This window comes from Lithobates pipiens, unplaced genomic scaffold (assembly GCF_037356315.1).
Source record: "Lithobates pipiens isolate NorthernLeopardFrog02 unplaced genomic scaffold, aLitPip1_a1.2 Scaffold_22, whole genome shotgun sequence".
In the NCBI taxonomy this organism is placed as follows: Eukaryota; Metazoa; Chordata; class Amphibia; order Anura; family Ranidae; genus Lithobates; species Lithobates pipiens.
The window spans coordinates 72,135,237-72,155,157 of NW_027507784.1; the positions used below are offsets into that span (position 1 = coordinate 72,135,237).

The 19,921-nt window shown below is 44.4% G+C and overlaps 1 protein-coding gene across 3 annotated transcripts in view; it reads right to left on the bottom strand.

Annotated features, from left to right (window-relative positions):
- The window catches only part of ARHGAP15 (Rho GTPase activating protein 15), a 978,992-nt gene that overhangs the window by 557,351 nt on the left and 401,720 nt on the right, over positions 1–19,921 (bottom strand). The window lies entirely within an intron of this gene.

A 19,921-nucleotide genomic window follows, 5' to 3' on the forward strand; every position in this document is an offset into this window, starting at 1 on the left:
TGGTTTAAATTCCCTCGTCCTTTGAGGTTTTAGTCCTGTGCTGTGTCTCAATATTTCAGTGTGAAGTGCTGCTACTAGTGCTGCCCAGCTCTGCCCTATTATTGTGTACAGAAGACTCACCTGCAGACCCCGTGTTTACATGTAAATTACCAGCATTCATATATAAATAGCGGCAGCCGGCGGACTTGATATGTATATCCTGCCCCCTGAGGTCATATCCACAGTAATCTCTATCAACCAATCAACAAGCAGAAATCATGTGCTGTAACCTCTAGTAACTAATCAGTGAGCCGTAATCTGTACTGTAAACTCTAGTAACTAATCAGTGAGCCGTAATGTGTGCTGTAACCTCTAGCAACCAGTCATTGAGCAGTAATGATACACTGTAACCTCTGCCAACCAATTGAAATAGCCGCCTGATCTGATTCAGAAAATTGATTTTGAGTCTAGCTACTATTTATTGTATGCCTCAGAGCAGGTGGAGAGCAAAACTTCATGGGAGGGGCCCCCCAAGAAAATTTTGCCCAGGGTGCAATCAATATTAAAGACGGCCCCGCCTGGGGTGCTGTCTGGGTGCCTCTAGCATGGGAGCTAGTTTGCAATGAACTGGGGTCATGAGCAGTCATGGTGTGGGAGGACCAGCCACGGGCACTATTGCAATTAATGCTCTAGGGCAGTGATGGCAAACCTTGACACCCAGATGTTTTGGAACTACATTTCCCATGATGCTCGACTACACTGCAGAGTGCATGAGCATTATGGGAAATGTAGTTCCAACACATCTGGGGTGCCAGGGTTCGCCATCTCCGCTCTAAGGCCAGTAGACAGGTGTCATTTATTGCTATGGTGATGGCAGCCAGGTTGCCCGCACCATGGCAATGAATGACTCTGATTCAGAGCAGGCGGCACGCAAGGCTGCCCCCAGCATTCAGTAGAAGATGGAAGTCCACCTACTTCAGGCCTCCTTAACCACCCACCCTCTGCAACACTACTAGAGCCAAAAGGTAGGGCTCTGATGTGAAGAGGAAACTGTGTGATTGGGGGGCTCTGGGATGGGGGGGCTCTGTGATGGGATGACTGTGTGATTGGGGGGCTCTGGGATGGGGTGACTGTGTGATTGGGGGGCTCTGTGATGGGATGAGTGTGCGATTAGGGGGCTCTGTGATGGGGTGACTGTGTGATTGGGGGGCTCTGTGATGGGGTGACTGTGTGATTGGAAATGTGATGTGATGGGATGACTGTGTGATTGGGGGGCTCTGTGATGGGATGACTGTGTGATTGGGGGGCTCTGTGATGGGATGACTGTGTGATTGGGGGGCTCTGGGATGGGGTGACTGTGTGATTGGGAATCTGATGTGATGGGATGACTGTGTGATTGGGGGGCCCTGTGATGGGGTGACTGTGTGATTGGGAATCTGATGTGATGGGAATGCTCTGGTGTATTGGAGGGGCTCTGATGGGAAAAGTGGACTCTGGCATGAAAATGGCACTCTGACATAAAGGGGGGGGGGGGGCTCTGACATGATGGGGAGGGGGGATTCTTATGTACAGGGGGTTCTGATGTGATAGGGGAACCTAAGTTATGAGGGGGGGAAATTATTTTTTGTCTTTTTTGATATTCTGTATACCTTTAATCTGAATCTTTGTGTGCTTTCTCAATTTCTTACAGACCTGTACAGTACTCCAGTGAGAAACTTTGGAGTTGATTTACTAAAGGCAAACAAGTGTAGTTGCTCCAGAGCTTAGTAAACTCTGCTGACTTCTATCATCCAATCATGTGCAAGCAAAAATGCTGTTTTTTTTTTTTCTTCCTTGCATGTGATTGGATATTCTTTGCAAAGTGAAGCGTTACCTCATTTACTAAGCTCTGGCGCAACTGCACTTGCAGAGGGCAACTGTAAAGTGTATTTGCCTTTAGTAAATCAACCCCTCAGGAAATTCCTGTAACAAAGACCCGATCACTGCTGCTCTCTCCTTGTGCCGGTCCTGTCTCCGCCCCTTATGTTGTTTTCTACAGGCAGTCTGTAGTGGGTGGGGCCTGCTGGGCCCCTCCCACAGCTCTGCTCTCTGCACAGACCATGTGCAGCACAGCGATGATGTCACCGCTACATTTCCATAGGGTTTGTAAAGGCATTTGGTGCGCAGAAAGCGGATTGATCTCCTTTGTGGCTATTGAGGAAGATATTTAAATGAACGTTTCCATAGCCGGAATTTAGCTTGTGTATGAAATCACTTAGCCCGACTCACCTGCGGTTCATAAAATGTCCGAGCGTTTTCCGTGTAGCGGGAAGCTTTATATTTACAAATATTATCTCCTAAAAGACTCGAATCCAGCAACACAAAGCTAACATATTTCACGGGAGTTAATTATCCTGTTTTATCCCAAGAAACTCAGCTTTAGTCTGTAATCTGTGAGGAAATCTGCTGCTCTGGTCTCAAATCCTTCCCTCAGCTTGGCGATTATCAACTACATTTTTGTACTAGAGGGAATTAATGCCACATACGGCCTAAGCAGCTTTGAAGTAGAAAGGCCTAGACCTGTATTAACTTTGCAGCACATTACCGCGGCTGTACAGAGAATAAGCAAGCTGCACTGGCACAGATGTCCAGTGAATTCCCGTGTACTGCTTTACCTTTCATTTCTGTACTGTACATCTCTCACGCTGTTCCCGGCCTTTGCGTGAGGCCCCAGGTAATGGTACTCTGCTGCCGCCACCAGCCGATGTAAAAAGACTGAATCACAAAAAAAAAAGAAGAAAAAAAAAAAAAGACCTATTGAAGTGGTTACTTTGCTAGGGACCTTGACTGAACGTGCTGCTGCTAGGAATCAGAGAGCTCTGCTTTGCCAAAGAGACATGTTTCCTGGCAGACATAGACAGGAGGGATCAAGCTAATTTACAGACTAAATAGAAAAAAAAAATAATTAAAATTAAAAGTATTAAAGGGATAAACCTACAGTTTAAAAGTATATTTAGATACATTGTTACATTAACTTCACCCCTTGCATTATCTATCAGCACAACCTAGAATAACTACATTTGAAGCCATAATAACCCATTAAAAACAATATTATTGGGCCCATACCGGGGCCATACCACTGCTTTAAACCGAAAGCCCCATACACACTATCAGATTTTCTGCTGAATTTTAGCAAGGTGTAGCAAGGTCCCGGGTCACCTTTGGTCTAATGAGAACCTCCAGAGTTAGGAACAGCTGACATCCTTCTCTGTAGAGTGGGTTACAAGGCATGGTGGGTGTAATTCAAGGTAGATTCATGGACGCCAGACACTTCTTGAATGCAAAGAGATTGATTTTCTCTTGAACAGAACTGAGGGAAAGAGGGTTTTTGGCCAGGACACCCTTTAGTAGTTACAATGGTAAATAGCAGACTCCGAGACTTCTATAGGTAGACAGCCATGCAGGGAAAGGCACCCAGCAGGACACCATGTCTGCATATGTAGGATTGCTGTCTCCTATGGCAATGGTCTTATAACAGTTTCTAACAAAAGTTGAGACAAACTTCTGTACTTCCTCTACAATCACTTCTTGTAGATCTTTACTCCACTGAGCTCCAAGTCTCTTCTCACTAGACTTGCTGATCTACTGCCACTGGATCTCCTGAGCTCTTTTAACCTTTTTACTGAGTATCTTCCTCAAGCGTCACCCCCACTTCCCTGCTGGGTCCCTAGCACTCACAGACACTCCTCAAGCATCACCCCACTGGCCTGCTTGGTCCTTGGCTTGGCACACAAGGCTGTTCTGTAAGTGTCACCTCCACTGGCTGGGTCCCTGCTGAAGTTTCCCAATTCTTCACCGTCCCCGGTTGGTGAGAATACTGCTCCGGTACTTGCTTCAAATACTCAATGTGGTCCCTGGTAATAAGGTGAATGGTCACTTAGTGGCTACAGCTCCCCCTCTACCTCCGACCATGACAGGTTCTCCAGCTGGCTGAACCATCACTTATGGTTGGACTGCAAGCCACAGTCCCACCCCTATGCTACTCTCTTGCTTCTGGATAGGCCCTCAGACAGTCTAGCAGCCAGATGTCCCCCGGATAGGCCTCAGGCTCTAGCTTAGCAGCCCGCGGCAACATGACACATGTCCACTCAGACAGCCATCCAGGTGGCACAGAACCCCGATCACCTGACCTCACCCAAATAAATAGGATCTCCCAGCAGGCCAAGGGCCCAAAGAAGAGCCCTGCTCATTGGCTGAGGTACCCTATCTATTCCTAATCTGTTCTTGCAGTCCCCTTATCTTATCTAATGTCAACAGATACTGGGCCATCTAGTGAGAAGTGCAGAAATTTCAGAATTACGGTGGAATTAATAGATCTCCTATCAATTGGCCAAGGCAACTATACCTGGCAGGTAAATTTACTAGCAACCCTGCCTAACTATCAGGGTGCTACACAGCTTTGAAAAAGCCCAGAAAATATGACAAGATTCACCTCCCATACACTTAAAAATGTGGCCATGGTAAAAAAAAAAAAAAAAATCCCATAATTAATTATTTACAGACAAACTTTCCTATACTGTCTTAAAATATTGAAAATAAACACAAAAAAATAAATAAAACACAGTATACCTGTAGTTTCCCTAAGGCACATATTGGGTGTCATTGCATTCCTGTGTTTTCATGCATTTGGAAAATTGGAATAATGTATGGGGCCTCATGCACACTGCAGCTTATAAACTAGATTTTTTTCAGAGTTTGGGTCCCTTACATTCCCCTCTTGCTATTCTGAGTGTCCATGCACACATCGACATTTTTTGAAGTTTATCAGCGGGGCAGTTGATGGACTGTTGTCTGACGTCCGAAAATCGAGTTCAAGGACAGTTCTTCTGACCACAAAAAACGCTGAATGCTAAAAAAAAACGTGCTTTTAGCAGCATTCAGAATTTTTACATTGCAGAGCTGAATGTAAGCTTATGTAATATTACAAAAACGCCCAAAAACGCTGACGCTGAAAAATGCCTTATATTCTGGCAGTAACATTTACTTGACAAAAATATATATATATATATATATATGTACACCCCTTAGGGCCGGTTCACACTGCGACGCGAGGCGAGGCGACACGGCTCGCCTCGCCTCGCTCCCGCAAGTAGCCCCCATTCAGTACTATGGAACCGTTCTGAGAGGAGCGACTCGAGTCGCTCCGACTCAGAAAAAAGGTTCCTGTACTACTTCGGGGCGACTTTGGGGGCGACTTGCATTGACTTCTATGCAGAAGTCCTCTGCAAGTCGCCGCTGAGCTCCCCGCAAGTCGCGGCGAGGTAAGTCGGAGACGCCTCGCCGCGGCTCGCTGTGTGAACCGGCCCTTACCCCTTTTTGTAAATATTTAGTAAATATTTTATTATATCTTTTCATGTGACAACACTGAAGAAATGACACTTTGCTACAATGTAAAGTAGTGAGTGTACACCTTGTATAACAGTGTAAATTTGCTGTCCCCTCAAAATAACTCAACACACAGATATTAATGTCTAAACCGCTAGCAACAAAAGTGAGTACACCGCTAAGCCCTTGTACACACGGTCGGAGATTCCGACAACCAAATCCGTCAGATTTTGTCCGACGGATTTTGTCCGAAACTGTTGTATACACACGGTCGGACAAAGTTGTCGGAAAATCCGACGTGATCACGTTATTTCGTTACGACGGGACTACGTTCACGCTAGTAGCCAATATCTTTGGTGTAGGAATTTGATCTGAGCATGCGTGGCACTTTGTCCGATCAGAATTCTCTACACATGATCGGAGTATGTCCGATCGGAGCATTTTGTCGGAAAATTTTACCAACAAGTTGGAAAACTTGGTCCGTCGGATACTCCGATGTAGACCACACACAGTCGGAATATCCGACAAAACAGTCCGATAGGAAACATTCCGTCGGAATCTCCGACCGTGTGTACAAGGGCTAAGTGTAAATGTCCAAATTGGGCCCAAAGTGTCACAGAGTTCACAGAGCTTCACAGGTTGCCACTGGTCCTCTTCCACTCCTCCATGACGACATCACAGAGCTGGTGGATGTTAGAGACCTTGCGCTCCTCCACCTTCCATTTGAGGATGCACCGCAGATGCTCAATAGGGTTTAGGTGTGTTTGGGGTCAGTATCATGTTGGAATACTGCCCTGCAGCCCAGTCTCTGAAGGGAGGGGATCATGCTCTGCTTCAGTACGTCACAGTACATGTTGGCATTCATGGTTCCCTCAATGAACTGTAGCTCCCCAGTGCCGGAAGCACTCATGCAGCCCCTGACCATGATGCTCCCACTGCCATGCTTGACTGTAGGCAAGACACACTTATATTTGTACTCCTCACCTGGTTGCCGCCACAAACGCTTGACACCATCTGAACCAAATGAGTTTATCTTGATCTCATCAGACCACAGGACATGATTCCAGTAATCCATGTCCTTAGTCTGCTTGTCTTCAGAAAACTGTTTGCGGGCTTTCTTGTGCATCATCTTTAGAAGAGGCTTCCTTCTGGGACAACAGCCATGCAGACCAATTTGGTGCAGTGTGTGGCGTATGGTCTGAGCACTGACAGGCTGATCCCTCACCCCTTCAACCTCTGCAGCAATGCTGAGAGCACTCATACATCTATTTCCCAAAGACAACCTCTGGATATGATGCTGAATACGCGCACTCAACTTCTTTTTTACAAGGCTTGTTCTGAGTGGAACCTGTCCTGTTAAACCGCTGTATGATCTTGGCCACCGTTCTGCTGCTCAGTTTCAGGGTCTTGGCAATCTTCTTATAGCCTGGGCCATCTTTATGTAGAGCAACAATTCTTCTTTTCAGATACTCAGAGAGTTCTTTGCCATGAGGTGCCCTGTTGAACTTCCAGTGACCAGTATGAGAGAGTGAGAGCGATAACACCAAATTTAACACACCTGAGACCTTGTAACACTAACGAGTCACATGACACCGGGGAGGGAAAATGGCTAATTGTGCCCAATTTAGACAGCCATTTTCACTTAGGGGTGTGCCAACTTTTGTTGCCAGTGGTTTAGACATACCGTATATACTCGAGTATAGGCCGACCCGAATATAAGCCGAGGCCCCCAATTTACCCCCAAAAAAACTGGCAAACTTATTGACTCGTGTATAAGCCGAGGGTGAGACATGCCTGTCCATCCCTGTGTGTGTGTCCGTCCATCCCTGTGTGTCCGTCCATCCCTGTGTGTCCGTCCATCCCTGTGTGTCCGTCCATCCCTGTGTGTCCGTCCATCCATCCCTGTGTGTGTGTGTGTCCATCCATCCATCCATCCCTGTGTGTGTGTGTCTCCATCCATCCATCCATCCATCCATCCCTGTGTGTGTGTGTCTCCATCCATCCATCCATCCATCCCTGTGTGTGTGTGTCTCCATCCATCCATCCATCCCTGTGTGTGTCTCCATCCATGTGTGTGTGTGTGTGTGTGTGTGTGTGTGTGTGTGTGTGTGTGTGTGTGTGTGTGTGTGTGTGTGTGTGTGTGTGTGTGTGTGTCCAGCCTACCTTTGTCCCGAGCCTCCGTCCCGTGCCTTGCCTCCTTGCCTCCGTCCCGTGCCGTGCCTTGCCTCCTTGCATCCGTCCCGTGTCGTGCCTTGCCTTGCCCCCGTCCCGTCCCGTCCCGTGCCGTGCCGTGCCTTGCCTTGCCTCCGTCCCGTGCCCTCTTCGTCGGCGGCCATTGTAAAGTTCAAAAGCTGCGCCGCCGCCTTCGCCTGTGATAGGCGGAACACTGAATTTCCCAGCAGCCTGTGTTCCGCCTATCACAGACGTCGTATCATCCTCGTCCGTAGTACGAGGATGATACGATGTCCGTGATAGGCGGAACACAGGCTGCTGGGAAATTCAGTGTTCCGCCTATCACAGGCGAAGGCGGAGCCGGAGGCGCGGCTTTTGAATAGAATGGCCGCTGTCTGTCTGCTCGACACGCTGATCGAGCGGGCAGACAGCGATGACTCGAGTATAAGCCGAGGGGGGCACTTTCAGCCTCAAAAAAGAGGCTGAAAATCTCGGCTTATACTCGAGTATATACGGTAAATGGCTGTGTGTTGAGTTATTGTGAGGGGACAGCAAATTTACACTGTTATACAAGCTGTACACTCACTACTTTACATTGTAGCAAAGTGTCATTTCTTCAGTGTTGTCACATGAAAATATATAATAAAATATTTACAAAAATGTGAGGGGTGTACTCACTTCTGTGAGATACTGTATATATATATATATATATATATATATATATATATATATATATATATATATATATTTATATGATTCTTACTCTCTTTAAAGCTTGCAGATTGTCAAACCTGTAGCTGTTATAAGCATGCTGTACAACCAACATATGTCTTGGAGAGAGAAAGAGAGTGAGTGGCTCGGGAGACATTTCAGCATGTGCGCCCATCCTCATCGCTCGAGTGATAATTACGTCTCGGAATCGCAGGTGATGTCCTTGCACAGTCACTCTCTTTGTTTCCCGCTGGGCCAGTGATGCTGGGCCTCATAGGACTCCCTGTTAGCACTGATCAGGTGCTGATGCATCAGGACAGATGATCCTCCACTGACAGATGGTAGGGTGACCTGGGAAACCTGCCCCCTTTTCTGGGATCAGGCAGCAGATGACAGGTATTATTTCATAAAACAAAGTCTAGGAGGAATAGTCGGGGGGCCCTGGCATTAATCTGAAGCTGCAACCAGCCATGGAATGTTTGTGGCAGGATAAATCTGTCTCCGTGAGAGAAATGAAAAAAATTATTTTTGATGAAGATGTTCATTAATTTTAATAAAATATGCTTGACGGTCTACAATAGAGTCTCATGTGCTTTTCATTCTTTACAACTTGGGAATAGCGGAAATGCTGTGATTCCAATGAATGCGCTTCAAATGATGCAAGGAAGCATAAAGACAGAACTGTTTTGTGTAGTTCCAACCTGGAAGTAGATTACCTATAGTCAGTGTAACATTTAAGTGGAATTAAAACGAAAAAAAAAAAAAAAATATGATATATTCCTTCTTACCAATCCTTAAAGTAGAACTATAGGTAAAACTTTATTTTTATTTTGGATAGGGCTACTAGTGTACCCATTGGAAAATTTCCCGACTATTAAAAGACAAATAGGTGACTTCTAGCTCTAATCCACCCCACTAACGTGCCCCAAATCTTCAAACAATATCTACAGACAGCAGCTCCTACCAGATGTGGCCTGTCAATTAAGGGCGCATGGGCGCCGCTCCCCCTATCAATCGCCGCCTCCCTCCCCCCAATACATGCGTCCGGTCCCTTGCAGGACGCCGGATGTATGAATTACAATGGTGGGGGTGTTTTCTGTAGCACTTGATTAGAGCCAGAGGTTCTAATAGGCTTCAAAATAGGGTGGGCTCAGGGCGCAGAGAATGCGAATGGAGCCCACCCAGGTGTTATGCTGGTTCATCCTTTTGTACTTTTTTAAGGAGATTTGCACACAGGTCATGTTAGCATGTTACGTTGCCAACATGTGACATGCACCTTGTTAAAATTATTTAAAAAGACTCTCGCTCCACTAGCTCCCCCTAAAAGGCAATTTAAACTTCCCCCCTCTAATGCCTATGATTTCCTTGGGCTAGTGTTTGCTTTTAAAGGGGAACTCCACACTCCATTCTCCAATGCTCTTGTCTCCCCCTCTAACCTCTTGGATTTATAGGGCTAGCTTTTGCTTTTAAAGGGGAACTCCACACTCCACTCCATTTTTTAAAAGACTGTGAGCTGCTTTCACCAATCCAAACCACATCCTTTTTTCAGAGCATACAACAGGGCCAGCTAGGAAAGGGGTGAGAAGAGCGATCACCCAACCCCCTCCTGAACCATACAAGGCACTCAACATAGCTGGCTACGTTTGCGGCATGTTGGCCCAATATCAACCAGAAAGCACCTTGTACCCCACTAGTATAAAGGGGCTTTCCCCATTTGGTAAAGCCCCCTGTCTGCAGCCCCCCACAACCCCAGCCTAGGGTTGTGTGGAAGAGGCCCTTGTCCCCCTGAATATGGGAACAAGGTAGTTGACTTTCGGGGTGCCCAAGCCCCTCCTGCCCCAAAGCATCCATCCCCTTTCATGGACTGGCTTGTTGTGTGTTTGGCTAGGGGTTTGTTAGTGTGTGGGAGGGGCACAATATTTTTTTCGTTTGGGGTGGTATTTTTCAAGTGGGGGTTCTCATTTTAAGCCTTAACAGACCCAAATAGCCTTGTATGTATTGGGGGGGGGGGCAATCGATTATTTGTTTTGGGTTAAAATCTTGCAGATCTTGCAGATTTGTAAGTTTTCTCTAAAGTTGTACATGTTTGAAGCAGCATTTTGAGTACAGGCTACAAATGCACCAATTTACAGGCAGAGTAGGCCTGCCTCCCCCACCCAAGTTACTAGCTTTTAAGCTTTTTAAAGGCACTTCTCCTTTTTTCATTTTTTGGGTTGTCCAAATTGGTGACATTGATATATGCCCCTCAGGGTGGGACCTGGGCTCCTATACCCATTTTAAGGCCAATAACTAGAACATAAGCCAGTCAGACTAGCAAAATTAACAAGTCAGTGCTCATAGACTACAATGGTATTTGCTGTATAACTTTTGCTCATGTTAGGCTCTTTGTTTGCCCCCCCCCCCCCGACCCGGGGGGTGTTTGTCCCATCTGTAATTTTGCAGCATGCTGGATGATGTGCTTACGTTTGGACGGGGGGTAGCTTATTTTGTGCTAGCCGCATTTGGGTTGTTCTGGACAGGCTCAGGGACTTTGTTTTTTTGCTGTGGCTTTTGGTGTGTGAAATGCATTTGGGTTGGTCTGGGCATGCTCAGAGACTTTGTTTTTTTTTGTGCTTTTTGTGTGTGAACAGCACTTGGGGGGGATATTTTTCACTGAATTATTTTTGATGTTGTCAATCTGTGTTTGTGGGTTGTTAGATTCACTTTGATTTAATTGTCTGTGCTGCATTATTTTGCTAAATCTTCCTCCAAGATGTTGTGATTAATAAATGTTTAAATCCTTAAGAGATTGTCCATTTGTGGGCACAGTCCTTTTAACTCCTGTTAATTTCCTCTGCAAAATGGTCAAACCATATTCTGTTAGTGTCTCAAATTAACATACATGTGTTTTTTGCTTTCCTTGCTCTTTTTTCCAAGTCCTGTTTTGTTGACCAGTAAAATATAAGTAATTTTTTATGTTTTATGTGTTTTGTTAATAATTTCCCATGCAGCAGATTTCACAGCTGCAGCTTAACTAGGCTGATTGGCATGGCAAAACAAAATAAGGTGTGATTTGTCTAAAAGCTACTTTCCTGGTGCCTTCATGGTAGCATATGCATGGATTGTGTGTCTGCTGCCATGGAGAATAGGCACCAGGAAACAAAAATTACAGAGAGGTAAGTATTACATTTTCCATTTTAGCGCAGTGGTTCTCAGCCTCAGTACTCAAGTACCCCCGACAGGACATGTTTTGGGAATTTATCTTAGCTAAAATGGCTGTCTAAAATACCAGGTCATTGACTCTGATTTAAAGCACCTGTGCAAGATGAAGGTAAACCTGCAAACATGGCCTGTTGGGGGTAAAATAAAGTAAAATAAAATGTTTGCCTTTAGTCAGTTAATGAAGAACTTTTTTTTTCACTGTTATGTCCCCCATTGGACAAAGTACATGTAGTACTTTGTGCCATGCTGTTAGATGCTTCCTAGGTCCAGCTATGATGTTAGACTAGGCTCCTTACCTTCCAAGCAGCCACCCAACAGCAAACCTAGGAAAGAGATGGCCACTTTATATTGGCCACTTGTCTCGGCTTTGAGCACTTTTCTGAGACAAACAGCGGTTAGAGGAATTCAGAGGGATGGAAGAGGCTGACTTGCCCTCTCTCCCTCAGCATTCTTCTTGCTGCTGCTTGACTTGGGAAAGTGCTCAGAGCCAAGACAAGCAACAGTTTTAAAACAGCCCTCCTCTTCCCAGCAACATCAAAGGAAAAAATCCTTAAGCTGCACACCATGAAGCAGACCCATGTGCATGAAGTGAGATGAAGAGCAGCCACAGCCTGGCCTCCAGCCAGGTCATGTCCCCAATGTGTTTCACTCCACCCCTTGGAGCTTAATCGCAGCTTTGGACAGCAAGAGGGAGGGGGCATCCAGTCTGACCTCAAACCCAGGCTTAGGAACCACCTAGCAACATGAGTCAGGGTACTACATGTACATAACTGTGAACAAAAAAAAAAGATAGTTCCTCTTTAAATAAGAACTCTCACCAGAAGTTAGAAAGGCTTGTTAAATCCCCCAGGGCCCTGGTTCACATTGCACTTGTCCTCATTACAATCGGTGCTAAAGTTTGTATGTAAAATATCATGTCTATTACTGTAATTTCCTCCTCAGGTCTCAGCCCAAATTATGGGTATCCCTATAGGAGAAGTACAGGCAGCACTGAAGTGATAGCCCCTTCTCGATTCTGCATCCCTCCTTGCCCTGCAGTCTATGCCTCCTGTACCTTCTTTGTACAGATGAAAGACTGAACCTGCAGCCTTCCAGCCCCCTTTACATTCTGCAGCCCTGCCCCTATTACTGTTAAAAGACTGAGAATTCAACCTTCCAAATCCACTCATAAGCTCTGAGGAAGAAAACAAATGTAGCTACCACATCTAAGAATTGACAAGCTGCACTATAATGCATTTGATTTTCTATATACAGTGCCTTGGGAGTTTTGTTTTGGGGTTTGATACCTTCATACAATACAGTGCCTTCAAGGTTTCCAAAACCTGGGGTAACCTGTCATGCAAAAGTTTATCATACTGTAAGTTAGGAATTGGGAACCTTTTTCCACTTTTCCCACCCTCCACTGATCAATATGGTAGACTCTCTAATCAATAGTAAGGTGAGCAGGAACTTCTAAAGAACTTTCTAGCTGTAGTAGAAATTTGCATAATAGAGAGTCCTGGGTTTGTAGTGACCTGAAAGGAAGGCAAAGTTGCTTATCAACATTCAGTCTTTAAAAGGAATGATAGAGGCATTGTTTTATCCTATGAATTTAGTCAGGCCAAAATTCATTTTTTAGATCTTGAAATTTAATTATGTGCACGTCAATTCAGGTTTAGTACCTACTTCAAACCCACGGCCCGTAACGGATTTATTCCATCTGACAGTTGTCATCATAAATCCTGGTTACGTTCAGTCCCTAAGAGCCAGTTTCTGCGTTTACAAAGGAATTGCTCTGATATTGATATGTTTAAAAACCAAGCTAATGTTTTGAGACAGAGGTTCCTTGATAAGGGCTACAATCAGAGAGAAGTGGATTTAGATCTTCATCGTGTGAAATTGAGCGTGCATCGTTACTTGCTGATAATCCCTGGCAAGATCCAGATGAATCCTTTAAATGGTCATTGCTGATGTCATTTTCAATACAACATAAACAGATTAAATCTATTGTTGAATGTCATTGGAGCATGTTAAAAAATGATCGCATTTTGGGTACACTACTCCCAGAAAGAGCAAAAGTAATCTACAGAGGAGCTCCTTCTCTGAGGAGTAAGATTGGACCTAATGTTTTTAATCCACCTGTTCGAACATCTTTTTTTTCACAACTTAATTGGTTACTGTCCATGTAAAAGATGCACAGTGTGTCAGCATAATACCTGTACAGGACGCGTGATTAAACAGTTTTCCTCTACTGGTACATATTCTATTAAACAATTCTGTACATGTGGCACTACCAATATTGTGTATCTGTTGACCTGCCCTTGCAGAAAACAGTATGTTGGTTGTACCATACATTCATTTTCCATCAGGGTGGCTGAACATATCGCACAGATAAAAAATGGGAGTATTAAACACACTGTCCCTCGACATTACCACAAATTTCATTTTCAGATTCATTCCCTCCTGGGTGGGGGGGGGAGGGGGGTGTGCTACTACTAGGGGTGTATCTAGACTTGAAACGTTTTGGATTTATGAGTTACAGTCCCACTCCCCACTTGGAATGAATGTGGAGTGGGACATAAATGCCTTTATTAATAAGGCATAACATTGTATTTCTTGTTACTCATAATATTCCAATATTAGTACTATGGGTTGGAGATATGTATACGTACCTTTTTGAGAATATTGTCATTGCTCATTTGATTAGAACTAAACCTCCATTCATATGTGCACTTTTTATATTTTACAATTCATATTTTTAACTTTTTTTATTTGTCAATTGTTTATGCCTTTCTAATCTATTTATGTAGTTATTATGTTGTATGCATTGAGACAGATGTGGCTCCATTGTGATCCTGTTTTGTAATGTAGATCGTTTGGATTTACACTCCACGCCAATCCATTTAGTAGACTTTCGGCCCCGTTATTTAGTAGAGTGTCACCTATTAGGCCATTGTGCACATTGTAGCGTGTGATGTCACCACAATCATCACATGACTATCGCTCACGTGTTCAGCGGCTGTTCTTCCCGCTATCCATAGTGGGGTCTGACATGCGTCTACTTCCGGTCATTAAGCGAAAGTGATGATGCACGTTCGTACTTCGGTGTGAGGCTTGGTTATGCACATCTTCCATGGTATGTTGTAGTGGCCAGTAATATCCACATCGATGCAAGGTTTTCACTCACCCCATAAGGTCTAATGTGCTTTCCTCACTTAAATTATGTATCGGTCGGCTATTTCCAAAATTTTGCCCTATTTTTGCTTTCATCGTGTGAGCATGCAAATCTCCTTTGGGTTTACTTCCTCTTTGATTGATTCCCTGCAAAGGTAAAGCATAATGGACTACTATGCATCGCATAGTAGTCCATTATGTGTCACTTACCTGACACAGGAGCCAGCGAAGTCACCGCTGTCCCCTGTAGTTCCGAGCGTCCATCTTCTTGGTGGGTCTCGCTGCTCCGGCACTGTGATTCGCCGGAACAGCGATGATGTCACTCCTGCGCATGCGCACGGGAACCGAAACTCGTGGCATATTGCCGCAATCTGTGGCTTGCCCAGTGTGCTTGCGCGCCGCTGTCTACGGCGCATGCGCCGTAGACAGTGGTGGCTGTCTTCAGGTAAATATCTCCTAAACCGTGTAGGTTTAGGAGATATTTCTTGGACCTACAGGTAAGCCTTAATCTAGGCTTACTTGTAGGTCAAAGTGGTTTGTAAGGGTTTACAATCACTTTAAGAGGTATATGCCCCTTTAAGTCCAAAAGTTCAAGTAAGCCTTCAAGCAATTGGTGCCAGTGCCTTCACAAGATTTCCTTATTAATATGTCTTTATTGATCTCTTCTGTTCCAATGATATCTCAGATATGCTAATTTACTGACATTGTTCATTGATGCCAGGCCTTTTTGGTTTTCACCCTGGTTTCTGTTATCCTTATATTTACTCACATGGTGGACTTTATCACATAGATTCTTTAGTATTTTTGGTGACACAATATACTATTTGTTATTGTTTTATATATAAGCACTGCATTTTTTAATTGTTTTGGTATTTCTGCTGCTTGTCTTAGGCTGTGCTGACTGTATTATAAAAAAACATTTTTAATACAGCTACAACACGGCGTGATTTATATTTTTGATATATTTTAAAGGGAATGATGGTGAGGGTTAAAATAATATTTTAATACATATTGGGCCTTTTTGAGCGGGTAAAAATAACATTACTGATAAATATTGTGTCTTTTTTTTTTTTTTTAGGTTCAACCATCAGGTGGAGCTCTACACTACTTTTAAGACATTTTACAGAATATCCTTATCCAGTTAAAAGCAGAACTAAAGGTTTTTTTTTTTTTATCTCAATACAAACACTCTGAAAGTGCAAATTGAAAATATAGCTTGCATGCATGCTTACAAAGCTTCGCATTGTGGTTTTCTCAATTGGTTCCCCAACTCCTGTGCAGACATAGCAGCAGGACCTGGAGTTCTCTATAACCTCTTTCCTTGGTGTCTGCTGGCTGAGTAGCTTAGAGGTCATAGACGTTCTGCACCTAAATGCGTTATTAGGTTCCTTTATTTGCACAAGTGGCAAATCATATCAGTGCACATAACAATGTTTTATAATGTGTTTTGTCTGCTCATTTTATAGGCAACTGCATTTAGAAAAACAAAAGTAACAATGAGTCGATAAAAAAGTAGGAGATTGGGAGGATAGGGTTGAGGACAGAACCCCCCTATACACACACTATAGTGTCAAAATTATTGGGAAACCTGCTTTTACACGCACATGAACTTTAATGGCATCCCGGTCTTAGTCTGTAGGGTTCAAAATTGAGTTGGCCCACCCTTTGTAGCTATAACAGCTTCAACTCTTCTGGGAAGGTTGTCCACAAGGTTTAGGAGTGTGTCTATGGAAATGCGCATTTGTGAGGTCTAGCTGCAAAGGGTGGGTCAACTCAATATTGAACCCTACGGACTAAAACTGGAATGCCATTAAAGTTCATGTGCGTGTAAAGGCAGGTGTCCCAATACTTTTGACAATATAGTGTAGTCAGTTCCTGGCATAGGGTTTAAAAAAATAGTTACGTCACTTCCCTCAGATGGTAGCAGAGGAGAGGTAATACAGAATAGTCTGCTGTTCGAGGATAACATAAGAGTCAGAGAAATCACTCAGTTATTTCCTGCCTACACTGTTCAGACCAGCCTTCAGAAATTCAATCAGAGGCAGAAAAGTGAACAATTTGTGCCATATGGACACTTTGTACTAAATATTTATTTGTAAAACTAAACAGCACAACTAAAGATAAATAGTATAAAAAAAGATAAAAATAAGATTTATAAACATAAAAAAAATCCAAAACCAATATTGATTTTCTTGAAGGGCATTGACAGTTGTGTGAGTTATTATTGCACCATTAAAGTGGTTGTATGGTCAATTTTTTAACTTTTACCTACAGGAAAGCCTAAAATAAGGCTTACCTGTAGGTAAAAAAAATATCTCCTAAACCTGTACGGTTTAGGAGATATTCCCCTCGCTATGCGCCGCTGACTGCAGCGGCGCATGCGCACAAGGGGGTTCTCGCCGTGAAAATCCGGCAGCGCTCGTCCGGCCGGACTGAAATCCCCCGCGCGCACGCGCGGGAGTGACCATATCGCGGCTCCGGCCACTCACAGCGCCGGAGCCGCGATACCCGGAAGAGACGCCGAGGGAGCATGTCAGCTCCCTCGGCGTGGATCGGGCCAGATGTCGGGGCCTCGTTCTAAGGTAAGTATTTCATAATGAGCTAGTATGCGGTGCATACTAGCTCATTATGCCTTTTGCTTTGCAGGTTTAAAAAAAAATAAAAAATTTGCGGGTTTACTACCGCTTTAACACTAACCCGTTGTGTGGTTCCTTACACAGTTCTTCCTGTAACCCCAACCCAAACCCTGCCTGAAACCAGTATACTTGCTTTCACTGTAACCCTAACACCTGCTCTCCCTGTACCCCTAACATTAACTCCTCCATAACCCTCCCTGTAACCCTCCCTGTAACCCTAAGGGCTCCTTCACACTTGCTTCAAAACATGGCACTGAACACGCTTTTTTAAATCACTCTGAATGCCAATTAAAGCTCCTTTCACTAACTAAAATGGTTAGCTTACAGTCCTGTTCACACATTGTGTTTGCTTTGCTTCAAAAATTATACCCTATGTCACTAGTGGTGCTTCAAAGTGCCTTCAAATCTTCCACAGAAGTTTATGACAAAGCTCGCTTGAAGCACCTGCAGCTTTTGAGAGGCTTTTAATCAGCTTTACCTTTGCTTTGTTTTGGAGAAATTGCAGCAGTGGTGGCCCATCCATTAGGGTGCCCAGGCACCACACCCTCTATCATCGCCACCCCCAATATAAATAATTGATAGATTTGTATACAGCATGAATCTATCCATGCTCGCTGTGGCCACCACCTATTCCCCCCTATCCGGGCGCCTGAATTACAGCGGCGGGGGGTGTCTTTTAAAAGCACCTGATTAGAGCCATAGGCTCTAATATGCTTCAAAATAGGGTGGCTCATGGTGTAGAGAATTGCGCCATGAGCCCACCCAAGTGTTACAACAGTGAATGAATATTCACTGTTGTAACAGTAACCCTAACACTAAGGCCGCGTACACACGCGGGGACTGTTCGCCCAACTTTGTCCGTCAAACAGTTTCGGCAAACAGTCCGCTCAAAATTAGCATGGACGGACTTGCCCACACACGACGAACGAACAGTTTGCTGAAACCGTGCGCGATGACGTGAACGGCACGTACGACGGGACGAAAAATACGACGTCCTATACACTGCATTATAACTTTCGGCATGTAAATCCTTTCTGAGCATGCGCGGAACTTAGTTTGACGAACAAGCCTACACACGAGGGGACTGTTCGCTGAAACTTTGTTTCAGCGGACAGTTTTTCGGAATTTCCGAAAAACCTTGTTCAGCGGACTGTTCGCTGAAACTGTCCGCTGAAAGCCCACACACGAGCGGACTGTTTGCCGAAACACTGTTCAGCGGACAAAGTTGGGCGAACAGTCCCCGCGTGTGTACGCGGCCTAATACTCAATGCAACCTTAAAGGGGTTGTAAAGGTTTAATTATTTTATTTTTAAATAACAAACATATCCTACTTACTTCCACTGAGCAGTTGGTTTTGCACAGAGAGGCCCCGATCATCATCTTCTGGGGTCCCTTGGCAGCTGTCTTGGCTCCTTGCCGCAAGAGCTAACCCCCCTCTGGGAAGCTCTCTCCCAAGGGGGTTAGTTCACGGGTGTGCTCCCGTGTGATACACTCGGTGGCCATAGCCGCCGAGTGTATCACTCGGCCCCACCCCCGGCACGCCATGCCGTTGATTTTATTGACAGCAGCGGGAGCCAATGGCTGCACTGCTATCAATCATCCAATGAAGAGCCCACAAGAGCTGGAGGAAAGCACTGCGGGATCATGCCCACGGAGATTCGGGGCTCAAGTAAGTAAAATGTGGACTCGGGGGGGGGGGGGGGGGGTCAGAGAGTGCAAGGTGACTTTTCACCTTAATGCATAGTATGCATTAAGGTGAAAAAACACTAACCCTCCCTGTGACCCTGATATTAGTACTTTCTGCAATCCCAAATTTACCTTAACCCTCACTGTAAACCCCACACTAACCCTCAACCCTAATTCTAATGCCCCGTAAACACGATCAGATTTTCCGATAACAAATGTTGGATGTGAAAAAAGAAAATGGGAATTGGGTGTATCAATGCACCTAGTGGTATGGTGGATACACCTAGAAGAAGGTTATGATAAAGGTGCCGCATCCTAATGTTGGATGTGAGCTTGTTGGCTGAAAGTCCAACTGTGTGTATGCTCCATCGAACATGGCTAGCAGGTTCTCAAATTTTCCACCAACAAAACTTTGTTGTTGGACTTTCCGATCACGTGTACACAAGTCCGCACAAAAGTTCACACATGCTCGGAATCAAGTACGAGCCGGAAGCACTCAGTCTTGTAAAACTAGCATTCATAAGGAAGATATCATGTACGACTTGTTCATCACTACATTCGTAATTGTTGACCAACATTTGTGTGACCGTGTGTACAAGACAAGTTGAAGCCAACAACCTTTGAACAAAAATCCACGGTTTTGTTGTCAGAAATTCAGATTGTGTGTACGGGGCATAACACTGACCATGCATATGATACTTACCCTACCACAAAGTACTCATAGTCCCCAATTAGAACTCATCTTATGCTTGTCTAGTTTCAGTAAATTAATTCTGATTGGCTGTTATAAATGACTAAATCTTGCTTCTTGATTTGTTAATGGAAGAACTGCATATGAAACAGAAACTAGGAGAATATATGCCAAAATATAAACTTTATTGCAATTATTTTTAACAAATCTCTGATCTCTGACAGCTTGCATTTTGCATTAGGTTGGGTTGCATTTCAATAACCAGATCATTATATATTTGCCAATTATGTGAATTATTCCAAGTACTTTTTGATATAAACCTCTTGCC